This window comes from Panthera onca, chromosome D2 (assembly GCF_046562875.1).
Source record: "Panthera onca isolate mPanOnc1 chromosome D2, mPanOnc1 haplotype 2, whole genome shotgun sequence".
NCBI lineage: Eukaryota > Metazoa > Chordata > Mammalia > Carnivora > Felidae > Panthera > Panthera onca.
The window spans coordinates 26,663,770-26,676,460 of record NC_138349.1 but is presented as its reverse complement, the minus strand read 5'-3'; the positions used below and the strand labels follow the sequence as shown (position 1 = coordinate 26,676,460).

At 37.8% G+C, this 12,691-nt stretch overlaps 1 protein-coding gene across 4 annotated transcripts in view; it reads left to right on the top strand.

Moving 5' to 3' along the window:
- CNNM2 (cyclin and CBS domain divalent metal cation transport mediator 2) overlaps positions 1-12,691 on the top strand; it is a 143,463-nt gene that overhangs the window by 2,579 nt on the left and 128,193 nt on the right. The gene's annotated exons all lie outside the window — the stretch shown is intronic.

Here is a 12,691-nt window from a genome sequence, read left to right as displayed (position 1 = left end):
CCAGTTTTTCTGGTTTAAAAGTGTTCTTTTTAACCTTGATCTCTTGATATTTTAAGTTGAAGTGTTTCTTCCCAGTCAGTGTTTACTATTCTAGAGGGAGTTTTAACATGGAAGAGAAGCGCACAGTCTGATGTGCTCACCTTTCTTGCGTGATGGTATTTTTTGTTTGTTTGACCATTGTAATGAACCGGCAAATAGCACCTTATACTGTTGTTACCGACATTCTGTCTTTAAAGAGAGTTTCCAGTAAATAACATGGTTTTTTGAAGACCAAGGGCTGCCGAACTGTTTCATTGCTATGGTGCTAGTGCAGGTATGAAAATGTGTATGTAACCTTTAATGACCTGATAGTCCTCAAAACTAAGTTTTCCTTCTGCAGATAGAATTTTGAGCCCTCATAGCGGTCTCTCCACTGAAAAAGGCCATGTGTAGGTGGTGACAGCTCACTGGACGTGGTGATCTGAACATCCCCAGAGCGCGTGTGGTTGCCCTAATTCCATTTTCCGGGCTGAATGGTGTCCTCTCTGGAACGGGATCACATTGCAGTAATTTTCAGATAAAGGAATAGAGCAGAATGTGCCTCAGAGATGGGTAATTTGCATTTAAAAGCAGAGGGAGATTCTTCTGGATTCTTAAACAGTAAAAAGAAAATGTCCATTATCTCTAGGTGACAGAGCTTCTTTTCGGGGGTGTCATTATCCCTTCACTGCTGAGTTGTTAATTAGAGCATCTGACCAATCTCTTCTTTCATTTTGCGGTAACATCTCTAGTACAGAAAGATACCTTGCAGTGCTTGAAAATGCCTCTGAAATACTTAATTTTCTTCCTATGGCTAAATTTTGCAACATTGAGACTTAATAATTTATTCTGTGGGGTTTTTTTTTTATTTGAAATTTTTGCACATCTGCTGATGGATTGAAACACCAGTGTGTCCTCCCTGCTGAAGCCTTTCTTCACTTCTGTATCTTTTTTTTTTTCCCTTGGAGGCTTTAGCGCTTCACCTTACAACTCATTGATCTTGCTCCTACCCCAAAATTTCAAAATTTGCATTATTTTGAAACCTGTTTTTGGTTGTCCTTGAGCAATATTCCTACTTATTCCCTGTGGTTTATTGTTTCAGGAGGAACCTTTTCTCCCCAACGTTACCTCTCACAGTACCTTTAGATAACAGAATTCCTAGTATTTTCCCATGCGTTTTTGAAAAATAGTGCACAGGACTTTATTTTTGTCCTTAACCAGAGTGATGTATTTGGTTAAGAAGAGAGTACAGGTTAAAGGTATGCCTAAGTCAGTGGCATATTTGGAAGAGCAGGCTAAGACAGTTGGTTGCCAATGGGAAATTTCGGCCATAGTCTTAAAAGGATAGAGTGGGTGTTTGTTACTTACACGGTAGGAACAACTTACTTTTCGCCTTCCCTTTCTTGATCTTTTTTTTTGAGGAGTTTGGCCGCTTTCACCTTACTAACAGCTGTGTTAGTTCTTTCTTCCCTCTGAGTTAAAATATTTCACCAGATACTGTTTTCTTTATTTTCTAATTCAGTTTGAAATAACGTGAACAGTTAACCTTTATTGTTTTTTTTCTCCATTGAATAATGGTGTGTGGGATGGTCTGAAGCCTTTTTCTTCCTCTTTTTCCCTCTTTCTCCTAACAATACCAACCGCAACTCCCAAACTGTTAGGTCATTAGTCCAGATCTCATTGAAAATTGCCCTTCCCAACTAAGAACGTCTGCACTGAAGTCTTTCCTTACTAGGGCTGTACATCATTGGTGGGAGTTATGCTTTACTGAGGAGAAGTAAGGTTCTCAATGTGAAAAGAAATGAAAAGCTACCTTTATAGAAGTGTATGTGAATGTCTTCTTTCTACTGATTAGAACTTTTTGCCTGGCCACCTAGAAACTCTTAGCTTTCCTTGAGGTTGGAAGACAGTAATTACATTAATTTTAGAGTTAGCTTATTATTTATTTACTGTGCCAGGTACAGGGCTGAATGGTTTACCTGAATTACCTTGTTTAAATCTCATAATGGCCGAGCAGAGCATTTTCTCCATTTTGCAAATGAAGAAATTGAGGCTTAGGTTACAAGATTTGTTCAAGGTCACACAGCAATTTGTTGATTTGGGTTTTAACTCAGGTCTGTGTGACAGCCAGACTCGGGCTCTTAGCCACCCTATGCTTAACCATTACGCTGGTCCCCTTGATTCTGATCTTACATTTCTGTTTTGAGTGTGAAGTTTGCTTTTTTGTCAAAACACTTTGCTTCAGAGCTTGTTGGGCAACAGACACAGAAATGTATTTAAACATATACGTGGCTTTTAATCTCTTGCTTCTGTGATGTTGTACATAACAGTTGGCTTCCCCACTTGCCATTAAAACAAAATCAGTTTTTTGGCCCGTGTGACCCTAAATCTAAAGAATTCTATTTCCATGCAAAGCATCGAGTTTCATTTTGAAAATGTTTTATACTGCAATAATATGCTAGTTATACATTATAATGGACTTAATGGAATACTCTACAGCTGTTTCTCTAATAGCTGAACTATATAGTCATGTTTCATTCTTGTTTCTTATCTGCTTCTGTTGCAAGAATGACTCAAACTCAGTTTCGTGGTTTAATCTTGATTTTATTTGCAGTTTTGTAAATGCCACCTGTATAATAATTAATTGCTAATGTGCGTCGTTTACAACCCTGCCCCTCTGTGCTCCTTGCAGTCTTTCCCTTTCTGTTTTGTTACTTTCATAGTTACTTATAAGCCTAAATAAGAGAATAAAAGTGAACCTTATGAGGAGATTATGAGAATTCCAGAAAAACTGAAGCAAAGTAGTTCAGAGGGAAGAAAAGCTAAATTGAAGGTTGCTACCTTTGTATGCCGAAAGGACATAAGGGGTTCTCCATTGACCTGACCAAACCTTCCTTATAAGACATCGTGAACTCTTGGCCACTCAGTTGACTGTACTGGGGTTGAATATGAAGAATTAGTAACCGGTTATTGTTGTTTTGTTTTGTTTTTTCCTTTTGCTTTGTCACCTTTGCATTCCAGTACTGCAGAGAATGCAGTTTAATAGCTCCTAGGGACTTAGCCAGGCTTCCGTGTAGCTTTTTCTTAGCTGGGAGCAGGTAGCATCACCAGGTAATGCTCTTGCAGGGCAAGAGTAGAGTGTAACGTGTAGTTTTCACTTAAAACTTTAGCTTAAGCAATTCTCTCTTCCTCTAACACAAGTCTTGCCATATCGGTGTGCTGAGAGTTTAATGTTGAAAACGTTTTCTTCACCCAAGAAAGTGTTCTGCTTGCCTAGAATGGAGGAGGATGTTTTTATTCGTGTTTAAGGGTATGAATGATGTCAGGGATGGGTGGGTGGATATGTTTGCTTCTTTGATCTTGTATGTTTATTAATTTTGTACAGTAACAATGTTAAACTATTATAATTTTGTGTGTTTTTAGATCATCAGTCTGAAATATCCAGATAGCATAGAATCGGAGGTGGAAGGCAGGCAGCTTGAGGATTGTCTCCTCCAGTGTTTGTGAAACTTACCAAATGATAAGAACTACTTGAGTCACTTTTTTTTTGTTTATTTATTTATTTTGAGAGCGAGAGAGAGCGAGAGAGAGCGAGAGAGAGAGAGCGAGCGCATGAGCAGGGGAGGGTCAGAGAGAGAGGGAGAAAGAGTCCCAAGCAGGTTCCGCACTGAAGCGTGGAGCCCAACGTGGGGCTTGAACTGAACCATGAGATCATGACCTGAGCCGCAACCACGAGTTGGATACTTAACTGACTGAGCCACTCAGGCACCCCTGGATCACTTATTAAGAATAAGGTCCTAGGCCTCACTCAGAGATATCCTGAACCAAAATCTAGGGAAGGAGCTTTGGAATGCATATTGTTAACAGTTACCCTGTGATTAGGTGAATTTCTAAAACGTTGGTCTAGTCAACCTTGTAAATAGGGAAAGTAAACCCTGAGAAGGAAAGAAAGTTAAGTGACTTGCTTAGGGCTACCCACCTAGTCAGTAGCATCAACATGACCAGAATCCACGTTCCTGTTTCTAGACTGGAGTGCTTCCCACTCCATCTGGCAGGCCTTCTGGTCCCAAGTTAAAGGTATTCTGGTCAGAGTTAAAGGTGGCTGCATCCTTGAAAAAGCAAATATTCAGGTTTGCCATTGGTTTTTGCCCTGTGATGTTGATGTCAATATTTTTTGACATCCTGGATTCAAGCCATCTTTGGTAGGCATTTTGTTACACAGAAAATAAATCTGAACGTGTGAGCTCATTTTATGTTAATTTATTGCTTTGTTTGATTTTTTTTTATGTTTATTTTTTGAGAGAGAAAGAGAGACAGAGACAAAGTGCAAGTGGCGGAGGGGCAGAGAGAGAGGGAGACACAGAATCCGAGGCAGGCTCCAGGCTCTGAGCTGCCAGCACAGAGTCAGATGCAAGGCTCGAACCCACGAACCGTGAGATCATGACCTGAGCCAAACTCAGATGCTTAACCAACTGAGCCACCCAGGTGCCCCACTTTGATTGAGTTTTTAACTCTGCTGAGGTCAGACTAGGAGAGTACTTTAAGAAATGGGTATTGGAGCACCTCGGTGGCTCATTCAGTTGAGTGTCCAAATCTTGATTTCTGCTCAGGTTGCGATCTCACAGTTGGTGGGATCATGACCTGCAATGGGCTTCGTGCTGATGGCGTGGAGCCTGCTTGGGATTAGTGCGCGCTCTCTCTCTCTCTCTCTCTCTCTCTGCCCCTCCCCCACTTGCACCTGTGCTCTCTCCTTCTCTCAAAATAAATAAAAACTTAAATAAAAAAAAAGAAATGGGTATTGAGATTGCTTCAAGTCTCACTAGTTAAATATAAGGTGTTTCTTTTGAGTTAACTCATTTTGGATATCCATGAATGATGTGTTTTCTTCTATGAGAGTAATGAAGATTGGATTTGGGACTTTAGGGTGAAACTTTTTTGGCTCTTTTAACTTTTGTTCACAGTATAGGTCTGTAAATTTCCCATTGAAATATTCATCAAGGCACTTGAGGTATGCGTCGCATTCATGCATCTATCTGTCCTCTGTGTCCTTTTTTAATTTTTTTTTTAAATAATATAAGTTAAGTTCTTACAGAAAATCATGCCTGTTTTGAGAAGGTTATTTGTGATAATAGGACCATGGAACTTTTTAGGCCAGGAGACACTGTAAGTGAATACTAGCTCTCATTTAGTATGGTTTGGACAAAACATGGAAGGACCTCATTCTGCTTTTTCTCTTGGTTTTTGTGGGGATCACACACTACCTGCCTCTCCTCACAAAAGGCCCAGAATTATTTACATTTTGAAACATTCCAAACTACTGGGAGGGACCAGTTAATATTAATTATTAGCAAATCTAAACATAGTTTAAAATATCATTAACCAGGAAAACCCACAAAATAGACTGAGCCAACCTAATATTTATGGTTTTATTTGTTCTTTAAATACTTAGACTTTAAAAAACAAACCTCTGGAATCCAATTAGATATTTACTTTAGTTCTGTGTAAAGTAGTATATTTCTTTCTAAGGGGCCCTATCTTCTAAACGCATATATGTAACTGGTAGTAAACTTCCATTCCAGTAAGTTTTGCTTGGAATATGAAGAATGTTTATTAAACTCAATACATGGAAATGGATGACTAGGATTGAATACGATTTATTTTAGTATTATCTGTTCACCTGTTTTTTCTCCAAACACAAACCAGAAATCCTGATCCTACCAACATTGAAAAAGAGAGACACCAGGGGTGCTGGCTGGATCTCTGGATTGTGAGTTTGAGCCCCACGTTGGGGTGTAGAGATTACGTAAAAAAAATATATATAAAATATATATAACTTAAAACAAGAAAAAGAGAGACACTAAGAAGTATTCTTTCTTTCAACAGCACATACGCTAGCAACTCTGGAATGCTTATGCAGAGGGAATTTAGGGGTAGCACACTTTGGAAGGGGGAACTGGGGGACTAATAACAAGCACCCACTGTACATGATATGCTTATTAGGTTGGCTTAGGGGTTGATGGGGATAATGGGGGTGCTGAGTCTTCCCCTGTTTTATATTAGTGCTACCACTGATTGTAAACACTGCTGTAATGATGGGGAACTCCTCATTTCTTCATACTTAACCACCTCCCGCCCCTTGCTGGCAGACCTAGGTGGGAATATTTCTGTCTCTGAATTTACATCCTGCGGGGAAGATACCACTTGCTAATGCAAAGGTTAAGAAAAATGTTCTCTTCCTGGATCTACTTTGGACAAGTAACTTACTCTCTTTAAGCCTCTGTTTTTTCCACAGTAAAATGGGATATTTTCTGACTCATAAGGTGCTTAGTAAGAATTAATGTGGTAATGAATGTAAAAATGCTTCTAGTGGCACCTGGCACTTAGTGCTCAGTTAACCATTATTTTTGTCATGATGATTCTGTAGACTCTTCATCGTTCTTGGTCTTTCTCTCGACTGGGTAGTGCCAGTCAGGAGACACCTTGAGCCATCTGTGCTCATAGTTGTTATGGATGACCAAATCTTGAAAGGAGCTCATCATCGTAGGTTTGTTTGTTTGTGTGTTAGTTTTTTTATTGTGATTGAATTCCAGGCTCTGTCTCTTTTCTAACAGTTGCTGTTACTGGGCAAGATAGCCACGTGTGTACATATTTTGAAGGAAAACAGAACAATCAATTACACGTTCTACCCTCCGTAGAGTAAGCACACTGAATTAAAAAATGTCTCCATCCTGGCTAGTATCAAAAAGACAGGAAATAACAAGTGTTGGTGAGGATGTGGAGAAAAACGAACCTGTGTGCACTCTTGGTGGGAATGCAAATTGATGTGGCCTCTGTGAAAAACAGTATGGAAGGTCCTCAAAAAATTAACAAGGGAATTTCCATATAATCCAGTAATTCCACGACGGAGTAGTTACCCAAAGAAAATGAAAACACTGATTTGAAAGATATAAGCACTCCTATGTTTATTGCAACATTATTTACAGTAGCTAATATGGAAGTAGCCCGTGTGTCCATCGATAGATGAATAGATAAAGGAGACATACATACAATGGACTGTTACTTAGCCATAAAAAATAATGAAATTTTGCCATTTGCAACAACCTGGATGGATTTGCTAAGTGAAATAAGTCAGTCAGGGAAAGACGAATACCATATGGTTTCACTTACATGTTGAATCTAAAAAAGAAAACAAATGAACAAACAAACAAACAAACAAAAAAGCAGGAATAGAGCCATAAATACAGAGAAGAAACTGGTGGTTGCCAGAGGGGAGGGGGCTGAAGGGGGAAGGCAAAATGGGCGGAGGGGAGTGGGAGGTATAGGCTTCCAGTTATGGAATGAATGAGTCACAGAGATAATAGGTACAGTTCAGGGAACGTAGTCAGTGGTATTGTGATGGCATTGTATAGTGACAGATGGTAGCTACACTTGTGGGGAGCGTAGCGTTATGTATAGTTGTCAAATCACTGTGTTGTACACCTGAAACTAATGTAATGCGTGTCAACTATAATAATAATAATAATAATAATAAAAATCTTCATTCTCTTTGACTAAGTGACCAAAAAAGACAGCAAAGTTTATGAGATAGAACAAGTGCTCGTGGATTTTAGAAACCCTTGAATGACTGAAGTTTGAGGACTTTAAGGAAGATCTCAAATTAGTTTGATAAAATCTTTTCATATTGATTGTATCAAAAGCATTAAAAAATGGTAATGTCTAGCATAGCAAATTTTTGTTGCTTAGTGCAGTGCAAATTTGTAGTACTTTTTGGAAGGCAACCAGAAGTCATTACAATGTCCTACCTTATGGTTCAGTAATTAGCCCCCTCCCCCCGAAACCTTAAATTCAGTAGTATAATTCAAGAGAAGAAAAAAGCTATGTTGGCTTTTCATGTTGCTCGTGTATTGCAATGTTATCTACAAAGAGTGAAAAATTGAAAATAAATGTCTAACACTTCAAGGCAGAGCTTGGAGGGAAGGAGTTAAGAAATTTTTAGATGTAAACTAATTATAACCATTTAATGATAATGGTGAAGGCCACACAGCAATATGGGAAAATTTACATTGATTATTTTGCATGGATTATAGGCATACAAAAATATTCAGGTGTACGGACTGAAACAGAACATGGAAAAAGGGAAAATAGTTGATGTTTTAGGATAGGGTGATAATAGCCAGTCTTTGCAAAAAATCTCATTGTTAGCTTTGTACAATAACAGTAGCTGGAAAAATTCAATTCTACTGAACATTATGAATCTTGATACTGGGAAAACTAACCTTTGCTCATATTAGGGAAATCATATTATTCCATTTCTCCTGAGGGGCATTTTACTGCTGAAGCAATGGTTAAAGGTTGTTTTTTTTTTTTTTTAAATTGCGATATAATTCATATATCGTATAACTTGGTGGTTTTTCGTGCATTCACAAGGTTGTGCAGCCATTACCACTGTCTACTTCCAGAACATTTTCATTACTCCAGAAAGAAACCCTGTACCTGTTAGCAGTCACTCTCCATTCCCCATTCCTTACATTCCCTGGAAACCATTACTCTATTTTCTGTCTCTAGGGCTTCGCCTGTTCTATATATTTCACTTAATTGAAATCATACACAGTGTGGCCTTTTGTGTCTAAGCTTCTTTCACTTAGCATAATGTTTTCAACGTTTCATCCATGTTGTAGCATGTATCAGTATTTAATTCCTTTTGTAGTCAAATAGTATTCCATTTTATGGATGTACACTGTATTTTGTTCATCCATTTATCACTTGATGGACATTTAGGCTATTTCTACCTTTTGACTATTATAAATAATTTGCTGTGAATATTGGTATACATGTTTTTGTGTCAACGTATGTTTTCATTTCTCTTGTGTAGATACATAGGAGCAGGATTGATGGGTCAAATGGTAACTCTATTTTCAACTGTTTGAGAAACTGCCAAATTGTTTTCCAGAGTGGATGTACCATTTTACATTCCCACCAACAATGTATTAGGGTTCCAGTTTCTCCATATCTTTGCCAACCCTTGTTACTATATTGAATAATTTTTTAAAATTATTATAGTCACCCAAGTAGGTGTGAAATAGTATCTCATTGTGGTTTTGATTTGCATTTCCCTAATGTCTAATGGTGTTGAGCATCTCTTCGTATGTTTATTGGCCCTTTGCATATCTTCAGGTCCTTTGCCCATTTTTAAGTTGGATTATTTGTCTTTATTATTGACTTGTAAGAATTCTTTATTCTGAATACTGTATCATATATACTTATCAGATATATGATTTGCCAATATTTTTTTTCTCATTCTGTGAGGTGTCTTTTCATTTTCTTGGTAGTAACCTTTAAAGCAGAAAAATTTCTAATTTTGATGTCCAGTTTATCCCTTTTTTCTCTTGTTGTTTTGTTTTTATTGTCATATCTAAGAAACCATTGTCTAATCCAAGGTCATGAGGATTTATGCCTCTATTTTTGTCTAAGATTTTAATAGTTTTAGCTCTCATATTTGGGTTTTTAATCCATTTTGAGTTAATTTTTGTATATGGTCTGAGGTAGGGGTCTAACTTCCTCTTTTTGTATGTTGATATCAAGTAGTTCCAGTACCATTTGTTGAAAAGACTGTTTTTTCTTCATTGAATTGTCTTAGCATCCCTGTCACAAGTCATTTAACCATAAACATGAGATTTATTTCTGGACTCTAATGTCTGTTCCACTGATCCATACAGATCATAAGGAAGACATATGTCAGTGGCACACTGTTTTGGTTCTTGTAGCTTTGTAGTAAGTTTGGATATTGGGAAGTAGGAATTTCTTCAACTTTGTTCTTTTCCATGATAGTTTTGGTTGTCGGGATACCTTACATTTCTTTCTTTCTTTCTTTTTTTAAGTTTAGTTGTCGATTTTGAGAGATAGCGAGAGTGAGGGAGGGGCAGAGAGAGAGAGAGAGAGGGAGAGGGAGAATCTTAAGCAGGCTCTCTGCTCACAGCAGATCATCTGAGATCAAGAGTCAGATGCTTAACCAACTGAGCCACCCATACACCCCAGATCCCTTACATTTCCATACGAATTTTTCATAGATCGTGTCTGTTTCTGCATAAAGGCAGCTGGAATTTTGATAGAGATTGCATTGAATCAGTAGATCAATTTTGGGAGTATTGCTGTGTATTAAATCTTCCACCCATGAATATGTGACGTCTTTCCATTTATTTAGGTCTTTAATTTCCTTCAACAATCTTTTGTGTATTTACAATCTTTTTATTAAAACACTTAGGGGGCACCTGGGTGGCTTAGTCGGTTAAATGTCCAACTTCAGCTCAGGTCATGATCTCAGCGTTCATGAGTTTGAGTCCCATGTCGGGCTCTGTGCTGACAGCTCAGAGCCTGGAGCCTGCTTCAGATTCTGTGTCTCCCTCTCTTTCTGTGCCTCCCCTGCTCACGCTCTCTCTCTCTCTCTCTCTCTCAAAAATAAATAAACATTAAAAAAATTTAAAACACTTAGGAATAAATTTAACTTTTTGATGCTATTGTAAATAGAATTGTTTTATTTATTTAATTTTTAAGATTATTCATTGCTAAAAATAGAAATATGGTTCGTTTTTGATCTTGTGTCCTGCAACTTTGCTGAACTCATTTATGAGGTGACAAATTGCTCTTAAAATATATAAAAGTGCTTTTTAAAAAACATGTGAGTGTTTTGGGGTTATTTTATGTTTGTTTCATTTGATTGTAGTGAATTTTATATTTTCTTTTAAAATTTTAGGCATATTGATTAATTTATTCTTTCTATAATTTATTTATTTTTTTATAATTTACATCCAAGTTAGTTAGCACAGGGTACAACAGTGATTTCAGGAGTAAATTCCTTAAGCTCCTTACCCATTTAGCCCATCCCCCCTCCCACAACCCTTCCAGCAACCTCTGTTTGTTCTCTATATTTAAGAGTCTCTTATGTTTTGTCCCCCTCCCTGTTTTTATATTATTTTTGCTTCCCTTCCCTTACATTCCCTTCCCTTTTGTATCTTAAAGTCCTCATATGAGTGAAGTCATATGGTATGTCTTTCTCTGACTGACTAATTTCACCTAGCATAATACCTTCTAGTTCCATCCACGTAGTTGCAAATGGCAAGATTTCATTCTTTTTGATTGCCGAGTAATACTCCATTGCATATATATATATATACCACATTTTATTTATCCATTCATTCATCAATGTACATTTGGGCTCTTTCCATACTTTGGCTACTGTCGATAGTACTGCTATAAACATTGGGGTGCATGTGTCCCTTCGAAACAGCACATCTTTATCCCTTGGATAAATACCTAGTAGTGCAATTGCTCGGTTGTAGGGTAGTTCTATTTTTAATTTTTTGAGGAACCTCCATACTGTTTTTCAGAGTGGCTGTGCCAGTTTGCATTCCCAAAAGTTTTAGGCATTTTTATTTGCCACTTTCATATATATAGAGTGAAGAATCCACTATCGGTTATTGACAATGTCATTCTCTAGAAAATTTGGTAAGAGAGGAACTTTTCTATTTCAGATTAGATATAGGAAATAAAAAGGCTGTACGAGATGTGTCAAAGAGACCAAAATACAGCTGGCTGGAGTTTTGGAGTTTAAAAGTTAATCTGCCTGATATTTAGAGTAGCTTTGTATCAGATTTGGGATTTGGGCTAGGAGGTGAGTACAGAAAAGACTGTGTTTGCTTAATATCTAAAGGGCTTTGTAGTGCCTTTCTTTTCCAGGCCATTTTACCAAGGGTTTCCTTTGGGTCATTTTTAAAGACTAGAGAGAACCTTGGCATATGGTCACTCTGCATTTCATATTGCCATCATTAGTATAAACCTTGAGGTTTTTGGGTACCAGGTAACCAGAAAAAAGAAAATGAAACTCTCTCTCTCTCTCTTTCTTTCTTTTTTTTTTTTTTTTTTTTTTTTTGGTGTTGGGGGTGGGGTGAGGGGCTGGTAATCTGAGAGGGAGAATGTTTTCCCATGCTAGCAAAGACAGACTGAGGGCATCATCTGATCTTTATGGGAGTGTGCAAAGCCTCAGTTTTTCCATTTGCCCATCTGCAATCGTAAAAACAATGTGCTGACTCAACTTGGAGCCTCTGCAGACTGGCATTTGGGGCTTAGGCGGCCCTGAGAATCATGCAAGAGATGGAAATATTTGAGCAGGTTCGGAGAGGTAATATTGAAAACAGCTAGAACAAGATAGCATGCTTGCTCATCTCCTTCAGGATTTGCTTCCTTTCGCCACGAGTATAACTCCTTGATTTAAGGCGTGGCAGGAATAATTTGGTCTCTGCAGAGCTGATTTCTGAGCAGAGAGATTTTTCTTGCTCCAGGGATTATTAAACTTCAGGGGCATGGGATTGGTTGGGGGTGGGGGGTGAGTTTCTGCTGCGAGCAAGTCAGTAAAATATTTTTATGATCCTAGTGTGTGGGCCACTTAGGTTTTTTTCTTTAAAATTTTTATTTCCTTGCTCCTGTATATATACATTTACCTGCCAAGAATAGAAGAACATTTGTCAAAATGTTAACTAGCAATGACTGCCTCTTGATGGTGAGTTTTAGGGGAGGAAGTATATTTTTCGGTGTTGCATCCTGTTTTTTTTTTAAGCATGTATTTTGTAATGTCTTGGAGGGAGATAAAATCCATTAAAATGTTACTAAAAGTAAGCTT